General features: G+C 40.5%; 1 protein-coding gene across 4 annotated transcripts in view; it reads left to right on the forward strand.

Moving 5' to 3' along the window:
* Nucleotides 1-23952, forward strand: part of cacna2d3a (calcium channel, voltage-dependent, alpha 2/delta subunit 3a) — a 797416-nt gene that overhangs the window by 148689 nt on the left and 624775 nt on the right. The gene's annotated exons all lie outside the window — the stretch shown is intronic.

The following is a 23952-nucleotide window of genomic DNA, read 5'->3' on the forward strand; positions in this document are numbered from 1 at the left end:
CCAGCAACATGTGTGGAAGAACCACCAGCTGCGTCTGTCCACAAAAATCCAGGTGTGCAGAGCAGCCATTGTCACAACACTGCTATATGGTGCTGAAGCCTGGGTCTTGTACCACAAGCAAATCCGGTTGCTCGAGCGCTTCTATCAGTGCTGCCTCTGCTCCATCATGGGCATCAGCTGGCAGGATCGCGTCTCCAACAGCGAGGTCCTGGAGAAGGCTCAACCTCCAAGCATTGAAGCCACTTTGCTGCTCAGGCAACTCCGCTGGCCAGGCCACGTGTCTCGCATGGACAACTCTAGGTTACCAAAAGCAGTACTCTACAGAGAACTCTCTCAGGGCAAGAGAGATCGTGGTGCCCCACGCAACAGGTACAAAGACCGACTTAGTCAGCAGCTCTCTCAGGCAAATATCAAGGTCAATGAGTGGCAGCAGGTGGCTTGTGACAGAGACCATTGGGGAACGCTGATCTATGGTGCAGCCAAGAATTCTGAGGAATCGAGAAAAGCGACTGCTGAAGAGAGGCTGAGACACAGGAAGGATCTGACTAGCCAAGTGTCTGCATCCCAGCTGTCCCCGTGTCCCTACTGTTCCAGAATCTGAAGATCCAGAACTGGCCTCTGCAGTCACCAACGATTGTACCATCACTCCTGGGGACTCTTCTTCTCTCCTGGTCTTTGGGAGCGAAGAACCAGCCATCATCATCATTGTCTGTGAAACATTTTCAATTTCTCATACTGCATCTCATACTAGCACTTTACCCACTATAATTTTGCATGCTGGCATTATTAGGTTCTCACCAACTGTGTGACTTTTCCTTTTCTGGGTAATAAGTTCTGCTACTAAATAACTTGCTTCCTGGATCTTTTTACTGACTGTGACTATATTAACAAAAGTTTTACTCTGTTTATTTTGAGATTTCAATAGCCATTTAAAATAATCAGCACTTTTAAGTGCCATATGGCTGTGATTTGTAGTTAAGTGTCTTTTCAATTTTGCTGGAGCCATTGCTACATTTGTAAGTTGTTTGCCACAGACTAGGCACAATGGAATAGGACAACTTGGACTACCAGTCCATGTAAAACCTATTGGTAAGTAGCTTTCATTGTAATGACAGACTTTTTATTTGTGTCTGTTGTTGCACTAATGCAGGGAAATGACTCAGAAGATTGTAATTCAAAAATCCCCATATTGGACCATCAGACATGTCTGTAAAACACAGGGGTTAATAAAACATAAAAATGGGTGAGTCCATTCAACGCTTGGAAAATGCACTTCACGCTCCTCATCAGCCTACCTTTCTCCCCTCTGTATAATGTTGCGCTCACCAATTATCAACAGCTTCCCCTATCTTACATTGAAAATTGAGAATGGACTCAACCAAGTAAACGTGGCCCTATTGAGCACTGCCATAGTGGGCTGAGAGGCCTCTAACGAGATTGCTAACAGGGCTGCTTGGTCACTGCCCACCACTGCGAGCATTAGCATCACGCATTGCATGTTCAAAAACTGTTTTTTTTAAAATCACAGTCTCTTGCGGAGCCCCGGTTGAGAATCCCTGCTTTAACCTATGGATGTTCAACTCTGTGTCTCTATTTGTTATTCCCTGGTGTTGAAGGGCTTTTCTGATTGTCCATCACAACAATCTTCACTGATGAGAGAAAAAAAACATCTTTGTGAGAAATCTTTTGCCATCAGAGAGCTTGAGGGTAGCGTATGTTCAGACAATAGCTGTGGAAAGAGAAAAACAGTTAACATTTTAGGTTTGATCAGAGAAGGGCATTGACCTGGAACCTCACTTATTTTCCATCTCTGTGGGTTCCACTCAGCCTGAATATTTACTACATTTTCTATCTTATTGCCAATTTCCAGCTTGCAAGTATTTTTTTTGGATTTAGCTTTCACACATTGAAAATCTGCAGAAAAGAACATAAATATGTTTCACTCACAGTGATCCCACTCGATATGCTGTAATGAGGTCAGCTAACAAGACACCCCGTGCATGTCTGCAAAATCTCTGGCATTTCACGCTTTCTGGTTAGTTTGGCAACCTCTTGCCTATGGCAGGTAAAGATTGAACCTTTCTTCCTGAACAGACGTATTTTTTCTTAAAGCCAATTCTAGGCTGGCATGGTTAAAGGGAAACAAACATACCCAAGATAATTATTTGAATAAACATTCAGGATCAGTGTTAGCATAAATTTATAATAATAGCTGACTGTAGATATAACTAACTTACTGCCTGTTACACTGCTGGCATTTAGGGCAGCAATGAATTTCCTCCTTCTCTGTCTGTCCATACAGTTGCACACAGATTTTAAAAAAAAGGATTCTTCAGTACTGTTTCCATAACAATTTGCTTTAGACTAGTCATAGTTGTTAGTCCTGAGCTGAATCCTTGACCCTGGAGGACTGGCAGACCACTCTTAGTCTGACCTCGACCCTTTGACCTGTTTGGCATGGGTGACCCTACCAACAGACAAAGCACAAGTCCCTGACTCCAGCCAATATAGTTCTCTGGCTTATTGAGGCACGCAAGCCTCCAAACTACAAGGTTGTGGTCCTCCTGGAGGGGATATAACTAAGGATGCAGGCATTGCTAGACAAAGCAACTTATCCTTCTCCGACTTCCAGCAGTGTCTGCTTCCTGATCTCACTTAGGTTGGTGGGCCACTGACACACACCTGAGCCAGGCTTTGCAGGCAATCGCCGGATCCTTAAATTTGATCCCAACTCAGTGGCGCCACTGTGGTTGAATACAGACTCTTCTAGCATCTGTTGTGATGTTGCAACACAGTGTTGTTGGGGCATCATCAGCCTGTACCCAGCAATCCATCAGGATCTCTCTGGTGCCACCAACCCATGTGGTTTCAAGGAACGCTTTCTGGTTCCACTGTCCTTGGCTCATCAACCTCAATAATGAAATAATGGTTTCTTTTCATTTTCTGCTCCGGTAGAATATTATTATCAGTTTAGTCTTTCCTCCACCCACTGCCCCCCCCCCAGATATTTTGATTACATACAAGACTGTGTTCTTTACTTTGCAAACAACATTGCCAGTGCAGAAACTGATGGTGCAAATCATATAATATTTTGACTCCAACTCAGTGAATGATCAGGCATTCAGATTAAAACTGGATCACCAGATGGCACAGAATAATTCAACTCAGCTATCCACGGTATGTTGCATTCCTGGTGCAGTTCCTGTTGTCTTTCAGGAACTTTTAGCATTGACAACTAATGGAATGAAGCCTCGACCAAAGACACTAGCCAGGACACTGACGTTATTCTAAACCTGATAGCAAGGCTCCTGAAAATACATGGTATGTTTAAGCAAAATCCAAATGGGCCATGGGTAACATGGACACTTAAATCATAAATAGCAAAATCTCTGCCTGGTGGTGTACTAACCCAAATCAAACAATGGATGCTCTCATCACATCTTTTCCTGGAAATCTTTGAGATATAAAGTCTCACTCTAAAAAGACAGTAGAGGGCTTTGTGAATTTCAGATTTGATATATAGTATTGCTTCAACCATAAGCAAGAACAGGACCCTTCAACTTCCCCGTTGATCATCATCTTTGAGGTAGTACTTGTGCAAAGTCATATGTTGGATGTAGTGAGGGTGGTGTATCTAGTGCAAGGAAAGAAAATTGACTTACTTACTTACTACCTGTTAGCCACTGGCATATTTTAAGGCAGCAATGAAGGTCCTTCATCTCTGTCTGTCCTTATCAATACCCACACTGTTGCACACAGATATAGAAGGATTCTTCATTGCTGTTTCCTTAACAATTTTTTTTTTGACCAGTCAGTGTTGTTAGCTCTGAGCTGAACCCCTGAACCTGGAGGACTGGTGGACCATTCTTAGACTGGCTTCTACCCATTGACTTGGTTGGCATGGGTGACCCTAACAAGAGCTGAAGCCTAAGACCCTGACTCCAGCCAACATAGCTCTCTGGGTCCTCAAGGCATGCAAGCCTCCAAATCCTACGACAAGGTTGTGGTCCTCTTGGAGGAAATAAAGAAAAAGAGGACTTAAAATGGTTCCCTTGACAGTGATTGAAGGAGCCATGAGCATTTTTCATAATAGGGTAATGAAGAGGACTGTGGATTGTCCAGTTTTGGCAGTCTTCCCTGCTGATTTCTTCAGGAGACAAAGACAGAGAGAAATTCCTGATCGAAAACTGCTGTGCTGAAGAAGAAATAGCAACATATTAAAGCAGCTGTAAATGTTGTGGACAATGGCAAAAACTCAAACTTGTTTTAAACAATGCTGGGCTCTTTAGATACTTTAACAATTCTAGTGTACATCTTCAAGCCCTTGTTTTCTACAAATGATCATTTTTTAAGAACTCATTTAAAAAGAAAATGACCAGTATTTCTGGTTTGATCTTTTGGTATTTTGAAAAAATGGAAAATATAAAAAAGGATTAAGAGAAAGAGAAGATAATTCAACACCAAACAAATCATGTCACTTCTCAACCAGGTTCATCCAATTTGTAGCTGGAAATTAGGTTAATAGATTTGGGAAATCATTGTTAGCTCTTCAGATCATAGACTACTAAATCTCTATCGACTATTTTAGAAATGTTTTGCTCTCATTCACAACTTAAAACAACTAAGTTGTTAATTATGGATCAGGCACAGATATAATTAAAGGAACCAGTATCACATTTTAATTATTCTGTGGTGTCTGTCTCACAGCAAACACTGTAGCACCATACTTATGTGGCTCCCATTTTTAGTTAAATCGGAAACTATTTGATCACAGATTTTCCTGAGTTCAGTTGTGCCCATCAACATCTTAATTTAAGTTTGATTTTTTTCAATGTGTGTAATTAAATAACTCAACTTTAAAAAAAAAGATTTTTCAAATGAACATAACTTTCACCTCAGCATTACTGATGCTGGTGCTGGCCCAAACTGGGTGGCCCTCTGCAAACTCTGTTTGAGTCTTTCTAATGTAATTCTGGTCTGATATCGCCAATATGTTATTGGTATTAAAACATACAGGAAGGAAATGCCTAGAATTTGTGTGCTTAGACCATTAGAACATAGAACAGTGAAACACAGCAACAGTCCTTCGACCCGCAATGTTGTACTGAACTAATTAAATAAGTAATCAGATATCCAGCTAAATTAATCCCTTCTGCCTACACAATCTATATTACCCTCTATCTCCTGCACATTCAGATACCTATCTAAAAGTCTCTTGAATGCTTCTATCGGTTTTACTTTCACTACAGACGAGGTAGCACATTCCAGCCACCTATCACACCACTCTGTGTATCTTGTCCTATGCTTCTGGTTTGAACTTTCTCCCTCTCATCTTAAATGTATCCCCTTTGGTATTAAACACTTCAACACTAGGAAAAAAGATACTGGCTGCCTACTCTGTCTGTGCCTTACATAATCTTATAAACATCTATCAGATCTTTTCCTCAGCTTCCACTGGTCCAGAGAAAAGAACCCAACTTTGTTCAACCTCTCCTTACAGAACAAAGCAACAGACTAAGTTAATGTTTTAGCTTATGTTCTCAATAGGGTCACTTTGGAGAGTTATTAGCATTAAAAACTTTTTATAATTGTAAAATCTATATCTGACTACTTTGTATTTTTTGAAATTGGAATTGTATAAGACAAAGGCTACTGATGTCATACTTTGGAAAAAGTACAGATAATTTTGTATGCCAATATTTAATGAATGTTCCAAGTATATTACTGCCATAATGCTCATTGGAGTATAAACAAAGAAATGATGTGGAAAAGTTAGTTCATAGCAAATCGTGCTCAGACTAGTTTATTGATCCAGAATTGGCTTAGCATCTAAACTTTTGTCAGTACTCTGATCTGTAAATGATTGTAGTCTTGGTTTTGGTGACAACATCTGTGTACTGTGGCCAGGAGAACAAAATAGTTGTGTACCCTAATCTGTACTTTGCTGTACTGGCATAGCTGACTCCAGGATCATCGCCAAGCCTTGGTGCATTTGCAGTGCCTTCTTCATTGTCTGATCACCAGAAAACAATACATTTCCACAGCCAACTAAGTCATTGTGCAATGATCCATTTGGACTCTTTGTATGTGTTGGAATATGTCAAGGCCTGAGAACTTCTTGAAATTTAGACACATTTTAAAAAATTTAAGATTAATCACACTATTCAATTTGTTTTAAGAACGTTATATCACTGAAGTACACTTAAAACAATTACACGCATGAAACTAAGCTTTTGGAAAGAAATCAACAATTCTTTACATAAATCTCTTGCAAATATTCCTCTCCTGAGAAGTCAATGGAGTTGCTGCTCTTCCACCAAAGATTCTAAGGGCAGCTCTCACATGAGCCAAGGGCTAAATGCTGGGGCCAAGCACCTGCTTCACTCTTGCAGCATCCAACAACATATTATTGGGATGATGTTGCTTGATGTCTGCCAATAGGTTTAGGACTTTTTTGGTATTCTTGGAGTCTTGCAATTTCCAGCACCTCACTGAGAAAGTGGTAGCATTTCAATGCAGAAATGCTGCTGCTTATCAGCAAAAATCTGTGCCTGTATGAATAGTGATATCTATTGTTAATTAAACATTTAAAAGGGAGCAAGTAGATTGTTCTAATTGCTCTTTCAAGGTCTCTCTTTGGTTCTTTGATGGAATATTCCAAAATCAGAGATTAAGGGCAACATGTAACTTATATACTAGTTCAAATGTTTATGTATGTAAAATATTCAATACCCATTTCCACAACAATATTCCAGGCAGCGTCTCTAGTAAGAGGTACAGTCGACGTTTCAGGCCGAGACCCTTCGTCAGGACTAAATGAAGGAAGAGTTAGTAAGAGACTTGAAAGTGGGAGGGGGAGAGGGAAATCCCAAATGATAGGAGAAGACAGGAGGGGGTGGGATGGAGCCAAGAGCTGGACAGGTGATTGGCAAAGGGGATATGAGAGGATCATGGGACAGGAGGCCCAGGGAGAAGGAAAAAGTGGGGGGGGGGGGAACCCAGAGGATGGGTAAGGGGTATAGTCAGAGGGACAGAGGGAGAAAAAGGAGAGTGAGAGAAAGAATGTGTGTATATAAATAAATAACGGTTGGGGTACGAGGGGGAGGTGGGACATTAGCGGAAGTTAGAGAAGTCAATGTTCATGTCATCAGGTTGGAGACTACCCAGACGGAATATAAGGTGTTGTTCCTCCAACCTGAGTGTGGCTTCATCTTTACAGTTCCCCCCCCCCCCACCTTTTTCCTTCTCCCTGGGCCTCCTGTCCCATGATCCTCTCATATCCCCTTTGCCAATCACCTGTCCAGCTCTTGGCTCCATCCCTCCCCCTCCTGTCTTCTCATATCATTTTGGACCTCCCCTTCCCCCTCCCACTTTCAAGTCTCTTACTAACTCTTCCTTCAGTTAGTCCTGACGAAGGTCTCGGCCTGAAACGTCGACTGTACCTCTCCCTAGAGATGCTGCCTGGCCTGCTGCGTTCACCAGCAACTTTGATGTGTGTTGCTTGAATTTCCAGCAGCTGCAGAATTCCTCTTGTTGCGTCCACAACAATATTGGTTGTTATCATTATAGCCTTGGAATGAGTAGAAGAAATATGTCCAGATTTGTACTTCTTGGCCTTGACATCAGGTATTTCAAATGGTAGACCAGACATTCTTCTTGAGATTGGACAACATCTGTTGAGGCTGCAGGGTCAAGGCCTGTGTATACATTTCATGTGTTGCTGCCCATGTTGGAGTTGGCAAAAATCCTTGCCAAGCAGTCACTTTAAATTAAGGATATAAATGTAGTGATGCCTTTGCATAAAGGGGAGGTGAAACCCATAATTAACAAGTCTCTTTAATCACCATGGCAACAAAGTTGGGCTAAGGAAAAGAAAGGATGGTATTTATATAAAAATCAGAGGATGTTAGAACTCAAGTGAGGGATGGGTGTCAAACGAGGGAAGAAGTTATACTTACACATTTATGTATTGGGCATACAGTGCTAGGTTGAATAATTCCTTGCTCAGAATTAATATGCATAATACTGGCATTTGTGGGGAGTGCACGTGTCAAGAAACAGTGCTGCATATACTGCTTGAATGCAATTCCTATGAGGTTCAAAGGAAACATCTAATTGCTAAATTGAGATCTTTGGGACAGAGGCAGTTTAACGTTGAAAGTTTGTTAGGATGTCACTGCCATCGTAAAGTATATAATTGCATATTTGACTTTCTGAAAAGCATTAGACTTTTTGATATTATTTGAGATTTTTTTGGGAGGGGGTGTGAATTTACTGCGCATATTTCCTGTTTCTTCGCTCCACAATCTAACTCAGTAGGTGGCGCTAATGCACCTTATGTTGGATTAATTCACTGGATATATATTCAAAGAAGCATTGGGAACATCTGGAATCATTTCCTCTATCTCCCTGGTAATTTTTTTTTGCCATGAAGTAGTTTGCAATTCTGATATGATGGCCTGGGAAACTTTGATTTGCCCTGGGTATGCCTGAGTATGCCATTGGATTGGGATTGGAGCAAAAGATTGAGACTGCTGTTGGGAGTTTTCTCTCGGGCAGGAAGTGGGGCAGCGATGGCAGGAAGTGATGTAGAAGACAGAGGTAGCGAACAGGAGGTGGTTTCGGGTGAGGAGTTGTATGGAGGAAGGTGAATAGCAGGTTTCTGGGAAACAGAAAAATGGGCGGCCAGTTGAGGATTGTAGTGGCTTATCATCCAGTGATGAAGGCAGTAGACAAGATTTAAATAAAATAAGAAAGGAAGGAAGAATTCAAGGATTTTTAAAGATTTGAATGTGGATTTCTTTCTGATAGCAATTCAATTAGACTAGCTAAGGATTTGAAAAAGGCATTATGAGATATTGCAGTGCAAAACCCTTTATGGGGCACGCTTCGTACTTTGTAAAGGTAGTAAGCAATAGGAGAAAGCTTTGGGGTTAAAAGCTGTGTGAGGAAGGAAGGTAACACCAATGAATTATGTTGAACAATAGCAGCTTTGGGGAGTAAACTCTGGAGTGCCTCTAGATATATCCATGGGCTAAGTTAAAATAACTTAATCAGAGGAGAAAAGTTGCGGATGCTAAATGTTTAAAAGGATTTTGTGGTGGAGTTAGAACAGATAGCTTATTGGTATTGATTCAATCTGATGGAAAAGAGTTGCCGGACATGGTTAATTTAAGTTTGATGAGTTATATGGTTCAAGTCTATGTACCGCCTCCCTTTGAGATGTTTTTCATGACAGAAAGTTAGTCACATAATAGGGTAGAAAGTGGTGTAGTAGATGTGGTAGAGAACATGATTATGGCAATTGTAGAGAAGGTGTTAAGCTAAATTGTAGCAACTGTGGAGGAGAGCGTAACTCCGTTTAGGCAGGGAGTCCTGTGTATAAGAAAGCTGTGGAAATGGGCATATCATATGCAGAGGCTCTGTAGAAATTACAGAAGACAGTGTAAATGGGATCTATTAACATCCAGAATACAGATAGTTTAAAGGTGTTATGTAAAATGCATGTATACCAAAAGATTATCTAATTGTTGATAAATTAGTTTGTCACTTTTGTGGCGGATGTGGTAAATTGTACAGCACAAACTAAAAGTAGGACATAAAAATTAAAATTATATTAAAAGCTGCAGTAAAAAACATTTAGAGATAAAAGACTTAACCCTTGAAATTATTAATGATGCCTTACAAGGAGGAGTAAATAATTTTCTTCTTTTGTCTGTTACGCAGCTGGCGTTCAGGGCAGCAAAGAAGGTCCTCCATTTCTGGTGACATTCACAGACGTTCATCATGTCGATAGCTTCCTCTGGGATTACTGTCAGTTGTGTAATTCCTGGGTGGAGACTCAGGAATACCGTTGCACACAGATGTAGAAGGATTCTTTATTGCTGTTTCCGTAAGAGTTTTGTTTGACCAGTCAGCATTGTTAGCCCTGAGCTGAACCTCTGAACCTGGAGGATTGGTGGACCACTCTTAGTCTGACCTCTACCCTTTGACCTGTTTGGCATGGGTGGCCCTATCAAGAGCCAAAGCATAAAGCCCTGATTCCAGTCAACGTAGCCCTCTGGGTCATTGAGGCATACAAGCTTCTAAACCAGGACAAGGTTGTAGTCCTTTTGGAGGAGTAAATCATGTTCAGACTTCAAAGGAAGGTTGTTAATGGTTTTTCCAATCTTAAAATGGAATGTTAGAAGCCAGTTAGCTAATGGTCAAGAATTTAATAAATTCACTGAACATTTACCAAATAATCCTGATGTTATACGTGTGCAGGAAACGTGGTTGATAGCTTGTCTATGCTTTAAGATGGAATGTTATGTTGATCTAAGACACGATTGGAAAATGGGTAATGGAGGAGAAGTGCTACCTTTGTCAAAATGGGAAAGCACAGCAGTTTGGAGATTGGAGTTGTTTCTGAGTCAATTCTGGTTGAAATTTAGGGAAAGAATAGTTAAATACAAATCATTTGTTTAACCCTCGTGAAAGGTTATCAGCTGATATATTGGAAAGTGTGGTGGAAATGGGAAAAATGATGTTATATGGTGTGGGGATTTTAATGCTCATTGTACCATGTGGGATTATAGTGACGCAAATGTGAAAGGAAGACTTTCTGGAAGAAAACTGTTTGGTGTGCTTGAATGATGGTAGGAATACAAGGATAAATCTATCTAACAACATTGTTTTTGCTGCAGACCTTATGCTGACATCTGAGGATATAGCAAGTGTGTGTAACTGGGAAGTGTATAATGATACAACAGTGGGGAGTGATCATTTACCCATTACCTGTACTAAGGTATTAGCTGTGTATTAGAAGAAAGGTTCTCATATCCCCAGATTGAATTTTAAAAAGGCAAATTGGGATGTATTTCATGATTTATGTGAAAGTAGATTTCCTGATCATTTAGTTCTGGAGGTTATCGAGTTAAGTAATAGTACCTTGTGCTCTATACTCAACTCAGTAGCTAAGGAATCAATACTGAAATACTGAGATCTTTGGGAGATCATTGGGAGTTTCTTCCCCTCTGTCATCTAATTTCTAAATGGACATTGAACCCATGAACACAACCTCACTACTTTTTATTTCTGCATTTTTGCACTACTTATTTTAACTCGATTATTTTAACCTATACGTATACACACACATATACACACACAAACACACTGACACACAAACACACACACGCACACACTCACACAGACAGAAACACACACACACAAACACACACACACACACACACACAAACACACTCACACACACATACACACTCACACACACAAACACACACATGCGCACACGCACAAACACACACTCACGCGCACACACACACACTCACACACACTCGCACACACACACACACTCACACACACTCACACACAAACACTCACACACACTCACACACACACACACACACTCACACTCACATACTCACACACACATACTCACACACACACACACACTCACACACACTCACACACTCACACTCACACACACACACACTCACTCTCACACACACACACACAAACACACAAACACACACACACAAGCACATGCACAAACACACAAACACACACACACACAAGCACACATACGCACACACGCTCACACACACACACACACACACACACACACGTATATTTAATATTATTCAGCTTTTTTCCTCTGTACATTTATTTATCATGTATTTCATTGTACTGCTGCTGAAAGTTAACAAATTTCATGACATATGCCAGTGATATTAAATCTGATTCTGATAGTAAAAGGAAAGCTTTTCCCTGGTGGTGAGATGAATGTAAAAGGGCCAGGAAGAAGTGGAATGAAGCTTTTAGGAAAGTTATGGCAGTGTTACTCCTCTTCTTCTTTCATACAATATAAAAGAGCAGAGTCTAGACCTGTGTATGCATTTCATATGGACTGAAGGAAACAAAGTGTCAGATATCCTTGCCAAGTAATCATTTAAAATTAAGGATCTAAATGTAGTGGTGCCTTTGCATAAGCGGAGATGAAAGCCATAATTTACAAATCTATTCAATCACTGTGGCAACAAAGTTGGGAAAAGGAAAAGAAATGACAGCATTTGTATAAAATTCAGAGGATGGTGTGAACTCAACTGTGAGATGCGTGTAATAGGAAGGAAAAGGTTATCCTTACACGTTTCTGTATTGGGCATTCAGTACTACATTGACTAATTCCTTGTTCAGAATTAATATGCATTATATTGGCATTTGTAGGAAGTGCACTTGTCAAAAACAGTGCAGCATATCTTGTTTGAATGCAGTCCCTATGAGGTGCAAAGGAAACATCTAATTGCTAAATTGAGATCTTTTGGACTAACAGAGTTTAACGTGGAAAATTTGTTAGGATATCTCTACCATTGTAATCTATATAATTGCATATTTGACTTTCTGAAAAGCATTAAACTTTTTGATATTATTTGAGGGTTTTTTGGGGGGTATTTACTGAGTATACTTCTGTCTCTTTGTGCCTTATGTTGGTCTGATAACCACCATTAAATTTTACATGAAGAAGAAATGTTTTTGATGTTGGGCATATGAGCAATGTGCTCTTGTCTTTAGAGTGGACTATGTGTAATTATGGTGTTGGGGATGTTAGCTTGCAGGAAGGCAAGAAATTCCTCTTCATTTCTGTTCTAAAGAGGTGCCCTTCTATTCTGAGGTTGTGCACCCTCTTGTCCTAAACTTTCCCACTAATGGAAACATCCTTTCCACATACTTTATCTATGTCTTTCAATATTTAGTAGCTTTCAATAAGATCTCCCCCTTCTCATTATTCTAAATGCCATTGAGTACAAGCTCAGAGACACTCATACGTTAACCCTTTCGTTCTTGGGATCATTCTCATGAACCTCCTCTGGATTTTTTCTTAGATATGGAGCCCAAAACTCCAAATGTGATCTAATCAATGTCTTATAATGTTCAGCATTGCATGCTTTCTTTTATATTCTAGTCCTCTCAAAGTAAATACTAACATTACATTTTCCTTCCATACTACCAGCTAAACCTGCAAGTTAATCTTAAGGGAATCCTGTACTAGGATTCCCAAGTTCCTTTGCATCTCTGATTTATAAATTTTCACCCTGTTTAGAAAATAGTCTATGCTTTTGTTCCTTCTATCAAAGTGCATAACTATACACTTCCCTACACTGTATTCCATTTGCAACTTCTTTGCCTATTCTCCTGCTCCGTCTAAGTTCATCTGCAGACTCCCTGCTCCCCAACGCTAACAAGCCCTCCGCCTATCTTTATATTGTCTGCAAACTTGGCCACAAAGCCATCAATCCCTTCATACAAATCAGTGACATACAACATAAAAAGATGAGGTTTCAAAACCGACTCCTGCAGAACACCATTAGTCATTGACAGCCAACTAGAAAAGACCCCCTTTATCTGTACGCTTCGCCTCTTGCCAGTCAGCTAATCTTCTATCCATTCTGGTATCTTTTTTGTAATACCATGAGCTTTTGTTTAGCAGATGCATGTGCAATACCTTGCCAAAGGCCTTCTAAAACTCCAACTAAACAACATCCACTGTCTATCATTTGTCTATCCTGCTTGTTACTTCCTCAAAGAATTCCAACAGATTGGTCAGACAAGATTTTCCCTTAAGGAAACCATGCTGACTGTGGCCTGTTTTATCATGTGCCTCCAAGTACCCTGAAACCCTTATCTTTAATAATGGACTCCAACATCTTCCCAACCACTGAAGTCAGGCTAACTGGCCCATAATTTCCTTTCTTCTGCATCCCTCCCTTCTTAAAGACTAGCGGACCCTGGACTTGGACTCCCAAATTCCTCTGCACCTCCGATTATTGAATTTGTTCCCATTTAGAAAATAGTCTATGTCTTTATTCCTTCTGCCAAAGTAAATGACCATACACTTCCCTACACTGCATTACATCTGGCGCCACCTTACCCATTCTTCTAATGTTTGTATCTGAGGCAGGTAAGATCATCTGGATTGGCAGTGATACCTTCTGATTTCTTCTCAAGATCTGTATGCCAAGCTAGCAGCTAGCTAAAGTCTTCCCTAATTTAGACTGGGCTCATGCTCTTTCCTAATTTTCTAGGATCCTGGTCCCAGCATGGTTCTGATGGAAGCTGTCCCATTCAAACAGATATCTTCCTTCCCAATACTGGTGCCAATGTCCCACGATTTCAAATCACCTTCTCCCTGACTAATCTTTGAGCCACACATTTAGCTCTCTGACCCTATTAATCTTGTGCCAATTTGCATGTGGCCCAGAGAACAATCCAGCAATTATTACATTTTTGATTCTGTTTTTTTTTAAATTTAGTCCCCAGCTGCTCAAATTCCCTCAGCAGAATCTCTTTCCTTGCTCTTCCTACATCATTGGTACCCATATGGACAACAGCACATAGGTCTTTCCCCTCCCACTCCAAATTCTTCTGTTCCACACCCAGTCACGAGGCAGACAACAAGTACAGCCTCCAGGACGCTCGATCCTTGTGACAGGGTTTTGACCATTTCACTGACTATAATGTCCCCAATTACAACTACATTTCTCTTAATGGAGTTAAGGTCTATAGATTAACGAAAGGCCATGTACAGTGGTAGGCACTGCTTCTTGTGTTTCCCTTGGAGTGTCATGTAGTGAAAAATCATGTCCATTGTCACTCTGGATGGAAGGACTCTACACTGGTTTGGAAAGCAACTTTTCAGCCACTGGGAGGAGGAGAACTCTTGTAAAAACTTTCCTTGTGGCAGACCACAAGGAGAACCTGTTGAGCTGTTACAATCATATTTGTATCTTTATCACCAACTTGTGAGCACTTGCCCTTTCCAGAGGCGATAAACGGGTTTATGATTTTCTGATCAAAGCTCCTCTCCACTAAGTTTTAGGACAGTCTGTTCCTGATGCTTGTTATTTCTCAATGGCATCATGTTGTATTGCCACTTTGTTGGTAGGGTGTGGTGGCGACACCGGACTGGCTAATTTGCTGTGGAATTGAAATAAAGACTCTTATGTGAAGGACAGAGTCATCACTGACAAGCTCTTTGTATGGACTCTGTTAATGAGGAACTAAATGACTCTCGCTTCTGCTTCATTGCTCTGCTATGCCGTTGTGTGTCTGGGTCAAAGATGGTTTTGATGTCCCACAGAATCCTTGCATGTTTCTGAGTTTATGGATCTGCTGCACTCTTACCAACCATTGTCCATTTAGTTCAGATATTTTCAATTGGAACTGAGCTTTGGATGCCTGCAGTGTTGTACCTGTCTTCATACAGCCATGATAATGTTTTGAATTCAAGGATGTCTTATATTCATGGTTAATGGCCTCCTGGATCTCCAAGTCATTGTCACCTGTAATTTTCTGGTAGAAAGGCCTTGAATCTCTTCACGGTACTAATTGTGGTGAACTGCAGGGTAGTCCAGGTAATTTGGATACTCTGTGATTCCAGTTGTTTGGAGATCATCATATTACCTGTAAGCTACAGTCTGAGCGTGAGCGTGTTGTGAGTATAGCTACAGTCTGAGAACAGCTACCTATGTAACTTCTTTGAGACCTTCAGCATTGATTTCCTTGTGGCTGTACCTATGGCTGTCATTGTTGTGAGGGAGTCCAACAGTATCAGGATCTGTCACAGTGCAGACAATATGGACATTCTTGTGTTTTCACACACCAAAACCATGTTGGGTTTTATCATTTAGTAAACCACAATTAATCTCACAAGAGCAGCAACTTCTATGTTTGATGCCTTAAAGAATGACACGTTTTTGCTAAAAATACCTTCAAGACCATATCAGATTAATGCCAACAAAATTTTTAGTTGAAGCCAGTTCCTCTTTAAAAAAATGAATTAATTCAAAATAAATGTTTAAAATATAAAACATAAACATAGAAAAACACACAGGAATAGATCTTCAGAAACTCATTCTGTCAAACTTCTCTGCAGACTTGCACATGGTGCATCTGGGACTCCTCAGGATTAGTTGTAGAGCAGGGTTTCCCAGCCTTCCATATGCCATGGACCAATGCCATTAATCAAGGGAACCCCCCACTCTAGAGGATTAGAGGATTACTGGGCAACTGTATGTGCCCAATGTGCCCATGAGCAATTAATTTTGTGAAGCCTGGACTCCTTCTCTGGGGTGCAGTTGACGTGGAATTAGAAAAACATGCAAGGTAGACCAAAGCATTGGGCTAGAATGGAAAAATTTGCCTGGCTAGGAGGTAATCTGGGAGATGTTGTTCTTATCTCACTCAGCGTGTTTTCTGTTTCCAAAGCCACGTCAGTCTCTAGTGGACACCAACAGAGGGCAAGTTTTAACAAGACGCTAAAGCTACAGATTGATTTTTGTGAATCATTGTTATATGCCCCAAGGTAGTGAAAATCATTTATTTATCATGCCACATATCATTACATAAAGGTGCAAAATAATTCTGAATATGGTGTTGCAGTTAATGAAAATGTGCCATGCAGGATGACAGATAAGGGTCACGGCAAGGTTGTCAGGGAGATCAAGAGGTTATCATTTAGTGTATGAGAGACCTGTTCAAGAGTCTGATAGCAGTGGGGTAGAATCTGTACTTGTGTCTCTGAATGCCTGTTATAGGAGAATGAAAGTTCTCAAAGTTATCAGGATGTATATTGTATACATTTCTCTGACATTAAATGTACCTATTGAAACCTATTATTATCCACCTAAACTTGCAAACATTCATCTAGTATGGTGCTTGTGCTGCAATGCCAGATCCTAGGCTTAGCTAAATGTGAAAGTTTTGCCTATCCATAGCACATTCTGTCCTCCTGACTTGTAACAATAACAGGTGGATAAATTCAATAACTTATCTGGATTGCTATCGGAAGATTGCATTATGATGGGATAATTATTCTAATGACAGTAATCGTAGAAATGAAAGCCATCTGGTGCAGCCACGTTCAATAAAAACAGTTCCAGTTATTTTTTCATTTGTTTCATTTTCTCAGTAGATTTGATTGCATGTTATGAGTATATAGTTTGATTCTAATGTTTTAGTTTTCAAGTGTAACTGGTTGTCAGTTTTTGCTCTGAATATCAAGCACGAAGGTGTATTGTGAGAGGTGAACTTTGACCTGAGAAATAGTGTAAAATGAGTGTTAGTTGATCTCCAGACCAGACTGATATTGCTTTCCAAAATTAGCTATGGCTATTGGAATCTTAAATGAGGGAGCAGAATTATGTCATTATGTGGCTAAAACACCCTCCTGCTGTAAGTCCTGATATACAGTCTCAACCTGGAATGTGTCCTCTTTATTTCTCTCCATAGATGCTGTCTGATGTGCAGAGTTCCTCCAGCATTTTGTGTGTTTTACACCTGTTGTAAGTAGTGGGGCCCTTTTTGGTGCAAGTCGGAACAGGAATGGGAATTGAAATTAAAATGTCAACTCATTAGTCTACTGGGCAGCATTGACCCCTGTTCTCCTTTATTTTTCTGAGACCTGGACTGCCTGGAAAAATGTCGCCATCTTGTCTCTTCAAAACCCTTCAGATTCACTGGAAGGAGAAGAGAACCAATGTCCTCTCCCAGGCCAACATCTGAAGTACAGTACAGAGCCCTTAGTTGTGCTCAGCTGGCTGCACTGGGCACACCCCAAAAAAACCTTTGAAACTGGCGGTATCCTGAGATTTAAAAAAAAACATTTATTCTGTTCCTCCACAGGTACTTCCTGACCCTGCTGAGTGTTTCCAGTGTTTTCTGTTATATCGCCTATTTCCAGTATTTGCAATGTTTTAATTTTCACTCTGTTCTGAGTCATGGGATTCGATTACAAATGTGGATGAAGCTTCCTTGCAGAAATACAACTCCATTGACTCCTGTGAGTCTCCGGTCAAGACTCTCTATCGGGAGCACACAAAAAGTCCTGCATAACCGGTGGAAGGAATAGTTCAACTAACAAATTAATCACTAGCTGTCCTATTGGACACATCAATGTTAGTGTAAATTTTAGCCTCATTGCTTACAACTTACTGAAATGCAATGCCTCATACTTGACTAACTTAAGCTCCATCTGCCATTACACAGCCTGCTTTATCTCGGTAAGTTACACCACATAAGACTGACATGGTAAATGGTAGGGCCCCTGGTTGTCACGAGAGATTTTGTGAAAGCAGGACATCTTGAGCAACACAAACAAAATGATGGAAGAGCTCAGCAGATCAGGGAAAGAAAAAGTTAACATTTCGGGCCAAGATCCTTCTTCAGGATTGGGTAGGAAGGGTGTAGAAGCCAGAATAAAAAGGAAGGGGATGAAGAGGAGCACAACCTGGTCGGAAATAGGTGAGAGGGGAAAGGTGGGTGGGAGGCAATGAAAGGGAATGATGTAAGAAGATAGGAGGTGATAGGTGGAAGTGGCAAAGTGCTGAAGGTGAAGGAATCTGATAGAGCAGGACAAGTAGTTAAGAAACCTTATGGGGTGTTAGCTTTCTTAAGTCGAAGGATAGACTTTAAGAGTCGCAAGGTAACGATACAACTCTGTAAAACTCTGGTTAGGCCACACTTGGAGTACTCTGGTCGCCTCACTATAGGAAGGATGTGGAAGCATTGGAAAAGGTACAGAGGAGATTTACCAGAAAGCTGCTTGGTTTAGAGAGTATGGGTTATGATCAGAGATTAAGGGAGCTAGGGCTTTACTCTTTGGAGAGAAGGAGGATGAGAGGAGACATGATAGAGGTATACAAGATATTAAGAGGAATAGATAGAGTGGATAGCCAGCTCCTCTTCCCCAGGGCATCACTGCTCAATACAAGAGGACATGGCTTTAAGGTAAGGGGTAGGAAGTTCAAGGGGGATATTAGAGGAAGGTTTTTACTCAGAGAGTGGTTGGTGCGTGGAATACACTGCCTGAGTCAGTGGTGGAGGCAGATACACTAGTGAAATTTAAGTGACTACTAGACAGGTATATGGAGGAATTTAAGGTGGGGGGGTTATATGGAAGGCAGGGTTTGAGGGTTGGCACAACAATGTGGGCCAAAGGGCCTGTACTGTGCTGTACTATTCTATGTCTATGTCTATGTCTAAACCCTGGAAAAAAGGGAAGGAGCTGGTGAACGAAAGGGAGGTGATGGGCAGGTCATAATGGTGTGACTACTCATTTCCCTCCATACATGCTGCCCTACCTGCTGAGATCCTCCAGCATTTTGTGAAAGGGACCCTGAAGAGAGTTGCAATTATAATAGGCAATCGTTATTATGGCTATTGAGTCTGTGGTAAAGAACGCAAATGCAATGTTGGCATTTATTTCAAAGGGGATAGAATATAAAAGCAAGGAGATAATACTGAGGTTTTATAAGCCACTAATCAGGCCACACTTGAAGTATTGCCAAGAGTTTTAACACAGAAACATAGAAAACCTACAGCACAATACAGGCCCTTCAGCCCACAATACTGTGCCGAACATGTCCTTACCTTAAAAAATACCTCGGGTTACCCATAGCTCTCTATTGTTCTAAGCTTCATGTACCTATCCAGGAATCCCTTAAAAGACCCTATCATATTCGCCTCCACCACTGTCGCCAGCAGCCCATTCCACGCAGACTGGGAGACCGATTTGCTGAACATCTACGCTCTGTCTGCCAGAGAAAGCAGGATCTCCCAGTGGCCACACATTTTAATTCCACATCCCATTCCCATTCTGACATGTCTATCCACGGCCTCCTCTACTGTAAAGATGAAGCCACACTCAGGTTGGAGGAACAACACCTTATATTCCGTCTGGGTAGCCTCCAACCTGATGGCATGAACATCGACTTCTCTAACTTCCGCTAATGCCCCACCTCCCCCTCATACCCCATCCGTTATTTATTTTTATACACACTTTCTTTCTCTCTCTCTCCTTTTTCTCCCTCTGTCCCTCTGACTATACCCCTTGCCCATCCTCTGGGTTCCCCCCCCCTTGTCTTTCTCCCCGGACCTCCTGTCCCATGATCCTCTCATATCCCCTTTGCCAATCACCTGTCCAGCTCTTGGCTCCATCCCTCCCCCTCCTGTCTTCTCCTATCATTTTGGATCTCCCCTCCCCTTCCCACTTTCAAATCTCTTACTAACTCTTCCTTCAGTTAGTCCTGACGAAGGGTCTCGGCCTGAAACGTCGACTGTACCTCTTCCTAGAGATGCTGCCTGGCCTGCTGCATTCACCAGCAACTCTGAAACACCCACGTTATTTATGCCCCTCATGATTTTGAAATCTCAGCCTCCTGCACTCTGGGGAAACAGCCCCAGCCTAAGATTATAATTCAAGCCTCCTAGCTCCATCAATATCTTTGTGAATCTTTACTGTACCTTTTCCATCTTAATGACATCCTTCCTATTGCTAGGTGGCTAGAACTGCATATGCTGTTCTCAGTGACACATAACCAATGTATTGAAGAGCTGTAACCTCACATCCCAACTCTTGTATTCGGTGCCCTGACGGATGAATACAAATATGCAAAATATCTTCCTCATCATTCTACCTATCCTTCAGGGAACTATATACTTTACCTCAAGGTCACTCTGTTCTAAAACACTCTCTAGGACCCTGCTACTTAATGTACAAATCCTGCCCTGATTTAACTTCCCAAAATACCACACATCACATTAAACACCTCTGAATTAAATTCTATCTGAAATTCCTTTGCCCACATTCCCAGCTTTTTCAATCTTCTGTTGTAATCTTAAATAACTTCCTTCAGTGTCCACTAGACCACCAATTTTGATGTCATCTGCAGACTTACTGAGCCTGGCAACTATTGTTGACCAGCCAACCATGCAGGACATTTAAAAAAACAACTTCCTAAAAGTTTGTAGTGCTTTTGTTAGAGCTTTTTGAAATAGCATCGGGAAGAATGGAAACCCCAATTTACCACTGGAAAAAGGGTGCAGTTGAATTTCTCGTCCATAGAGAAGGGGTTCAACCTGAAGCATTAACTAATTTCTCTTTGTACAAATACCGTTTGACTGGATCAGTTTTTCTAGCGTTTATGTTCTTGTTTCAGATTCTGACATCTGCAGTCTCATTTGTTTTAATAAGATACTGGCAACTCATGCATTTGAAAGCAAATTATTGCCTCAATTGAGAGATTGTTTCCTATCGCCTAACAAATGAATAGCAGTAACAAATATTCACTCAATTTGGGGCATCTACGCTGGATCTCAATTTTTCATTATCTTTATTAATAACTTAGATAATATAACAGAGAACAAGATTTCCTTATGACTACACCACGGTAACAAATTAAGTGATTTTGAACAAATTACAAAGGCACTGAGAGATTAAATGTGGGGCAAATGGATTTCCAAACAGATAAGGGGTAGTTAATGCAGTTTGGATTACACAGGAGGATAATTTCAAGCAATATTCAAAGGTGCACAGTTGAAACTAAGAAGAGGTTTAGGTATGTGTAACAAAATAGCTAATGGATTATTAACCTTTAGAACTAGAGGAATGGAATAAAAAAATAAAAAAGAACAAGCGGTTTTACTGCACCTGGCAAAGCCCTGACTAGCCCTCATTTTTGGGATGATGCATGGAGCTAATTATACTTACCCACATTAAATCTTGCTCTCCAGTGACTCAGGCTTCAAAACAACATTAACTAGACATATTTTTTGGAAGATGGAAGGTTAAAGGGCAACTGAATTTAATTATGCGGTGGATAAGAGAATACTTATTCCTTGGTGACGATGTCTGACAAGCAGAATACCACTTGAGCACATCTATCATTTATTTAACTTTGCTGGATCTTGAGTATCTGTTACATTACCACACTGTAGTCTGCCACATTTTGGCTAAAAAGGTGACAGGTTATGGGTATGGTACCCTTACCTCACTCCTCAATGGCCTCAAAGTTATGTCTCCTTGTTGGACCTCATCGCTAAGGAATCTGCATTCTCTTCAATCATCCTACAATTTAGTTCAAGTTTTGAATGACCATCCTGTCAGTGAGTCATCCAAGCACTGATTTACTTGTGTGTTAAAACCACCCCACCATGGGAAGAAAGGAAACAAGGAAGACTTTACTTTCACAATGGCACATTAGAATTGGATTCAGCACAGTTAGCTGAATAATAGATCGGTTCAAATGGCATTCGATGTGATCACAGAAAGCTTTATTTTACTCTTTGTTTGTCTCAATATATTTCATCATCCTCATTTGAGTCTCTCTCCTCCATAATCCAGCTGGTCGAAATAGCTCAATCCCAAGATGACAATTATTTCTAATGACTTCTCTTCTCATTCACGCATCATTACAGCTAGCGTTATCCAGGTACATATCCTTATACTGTTCCTGTTTCTCATCTCGATACCAACCTCTGACAATATCTTCCATAATTATCACATTAGATTCCACTGATGGTCTTCAACCCTCTTCACCACTTCACTCCCTCCAGTATCTTTGATTTCTCATCTCATTTGCCCAGTAATAGGTAATAAAGAAATTTCTTGCAGCCAAATTTTTGGAAGACTAGACATTGTTGCCATTGTCACAAAATCTGTGGCATCACCATTACTCTATTCTTGTCAAGATGCTGCAGCTGAAATGAACTTTCTGCAAACTCGCTGTCGCATTTGATCCTAAGTTGAGTTTCCAACACATATTGATCACCAAAACTGCCTAAAAGTAATTTCCAGAAATACCAGCAATGCAGACTTTTGCTTGTCAATTAAGATTGTCCATTTTAATATGCTACATTACCTATCTGTGCCTTACCTCACTACCACTGAATCATTCTTCTGTGCTTTTGTTATCCTTGTCTTGACTATTCTAAGATCCTTATACTTTGCATGACCTAAATCTGTATTCAAGTAATTCCCCGACCATCTACCAGGATCAAATCTCGTTCTCCCTCCACATTAGTGGCAATTGGCCTATAATGGTCTGGTCATGCAATATCTCAACTTTAAAATCCTCATTACTGTTTTCATGGCCTTTGATGTAATTGCCCTTCTAATTTTTATTACTCTCCCTTCAATACGTGAGAGCTTTGCATTCCTTCAAATCCTACTATTTTACACAAGCTTGTTTTTAATTTACTGGCATCAGTGATTTCAGTTGCATAGACCCTAAGCTCTGGAACTGGAGCTACATCTCCATCCATCTTTAAGATTTTCTATAAAGCTGGCCTTTATGAAAAGCTTTTGGACATTTTTCCTAGTATCGCCTTCAGCAGCTTGGTGCCAAAAATACTTTTACTGGTATCTCTGCTTGGTGCCTTGGGACACTTTTCTATGTTAAAGGCTCATTTGAAATTCAGTTATTTGTTATTATCCAATTTACCGCACATCTGGAAAGCAACCTTTGGTGCTTAATTCAAATTTTATTTTATTCAACTGTAACTTTCAAAGGGGAATTGGATTTATACTTGAAAAGAAATGCATTGCAGGGATTTGAAGAACGAGCAATGGACTGGGATATTTGGATGGCTTTCAGTCAGGCAAAATCTGAGTCTGGTTGCTGAACTGCTAATCCAGCTCTTCTCTTGCTTTTCCTACTTCCCTTTGAATGCATCATTCCAATTTGCTTCAGCTACTCACTGTGGTAATGTGTTCCACATTTCTCTCATTCCACAGCCGAGTCCCAAAAGGTTATATTAATAACCATTTTGCATGTACATCCTCTAGTTTAAGACAGTTAGCACCTGAAGTACATTTTATAAATTCATTAACTCTTTAATTTTAAATGCATAATAATGCTAAATAGGTGCCAACTTGTAGTTTTCTCATATATTCTACAGTCAAATGTAAAAATTGTCTGTATAATAAATAATCCTCTGTTATAAAAATGAGTTTTAATTTTATTGTGATAGTTTCATAAGTATTTTCTAAAACAGAAACCGATGAAATCAATGGTGTTTAGAACACCAGGCCACATTCTTACTGACTGCCTTGAAGCCTGCCAAATGAATTTGTTATTTAATTTTCTGTTGATAAATGTTCTAAATTGAATAATCAATTGT

The sequence above is a fragment of the Mobula birostris genome, chromosome 16 (assembly GCF_030028105.1).
Source record: "Mobula birostris isolate sMobBir1 chromosome 16, sMobBir1.hap1, whole genome shotgun sequence".
Lineage (NCBI taxonomy): Eukaryota > Metazoa > Chordata > Chondrichthyes > Myliobatiformes > Myliobatidae > Mobula > Mobula birostris.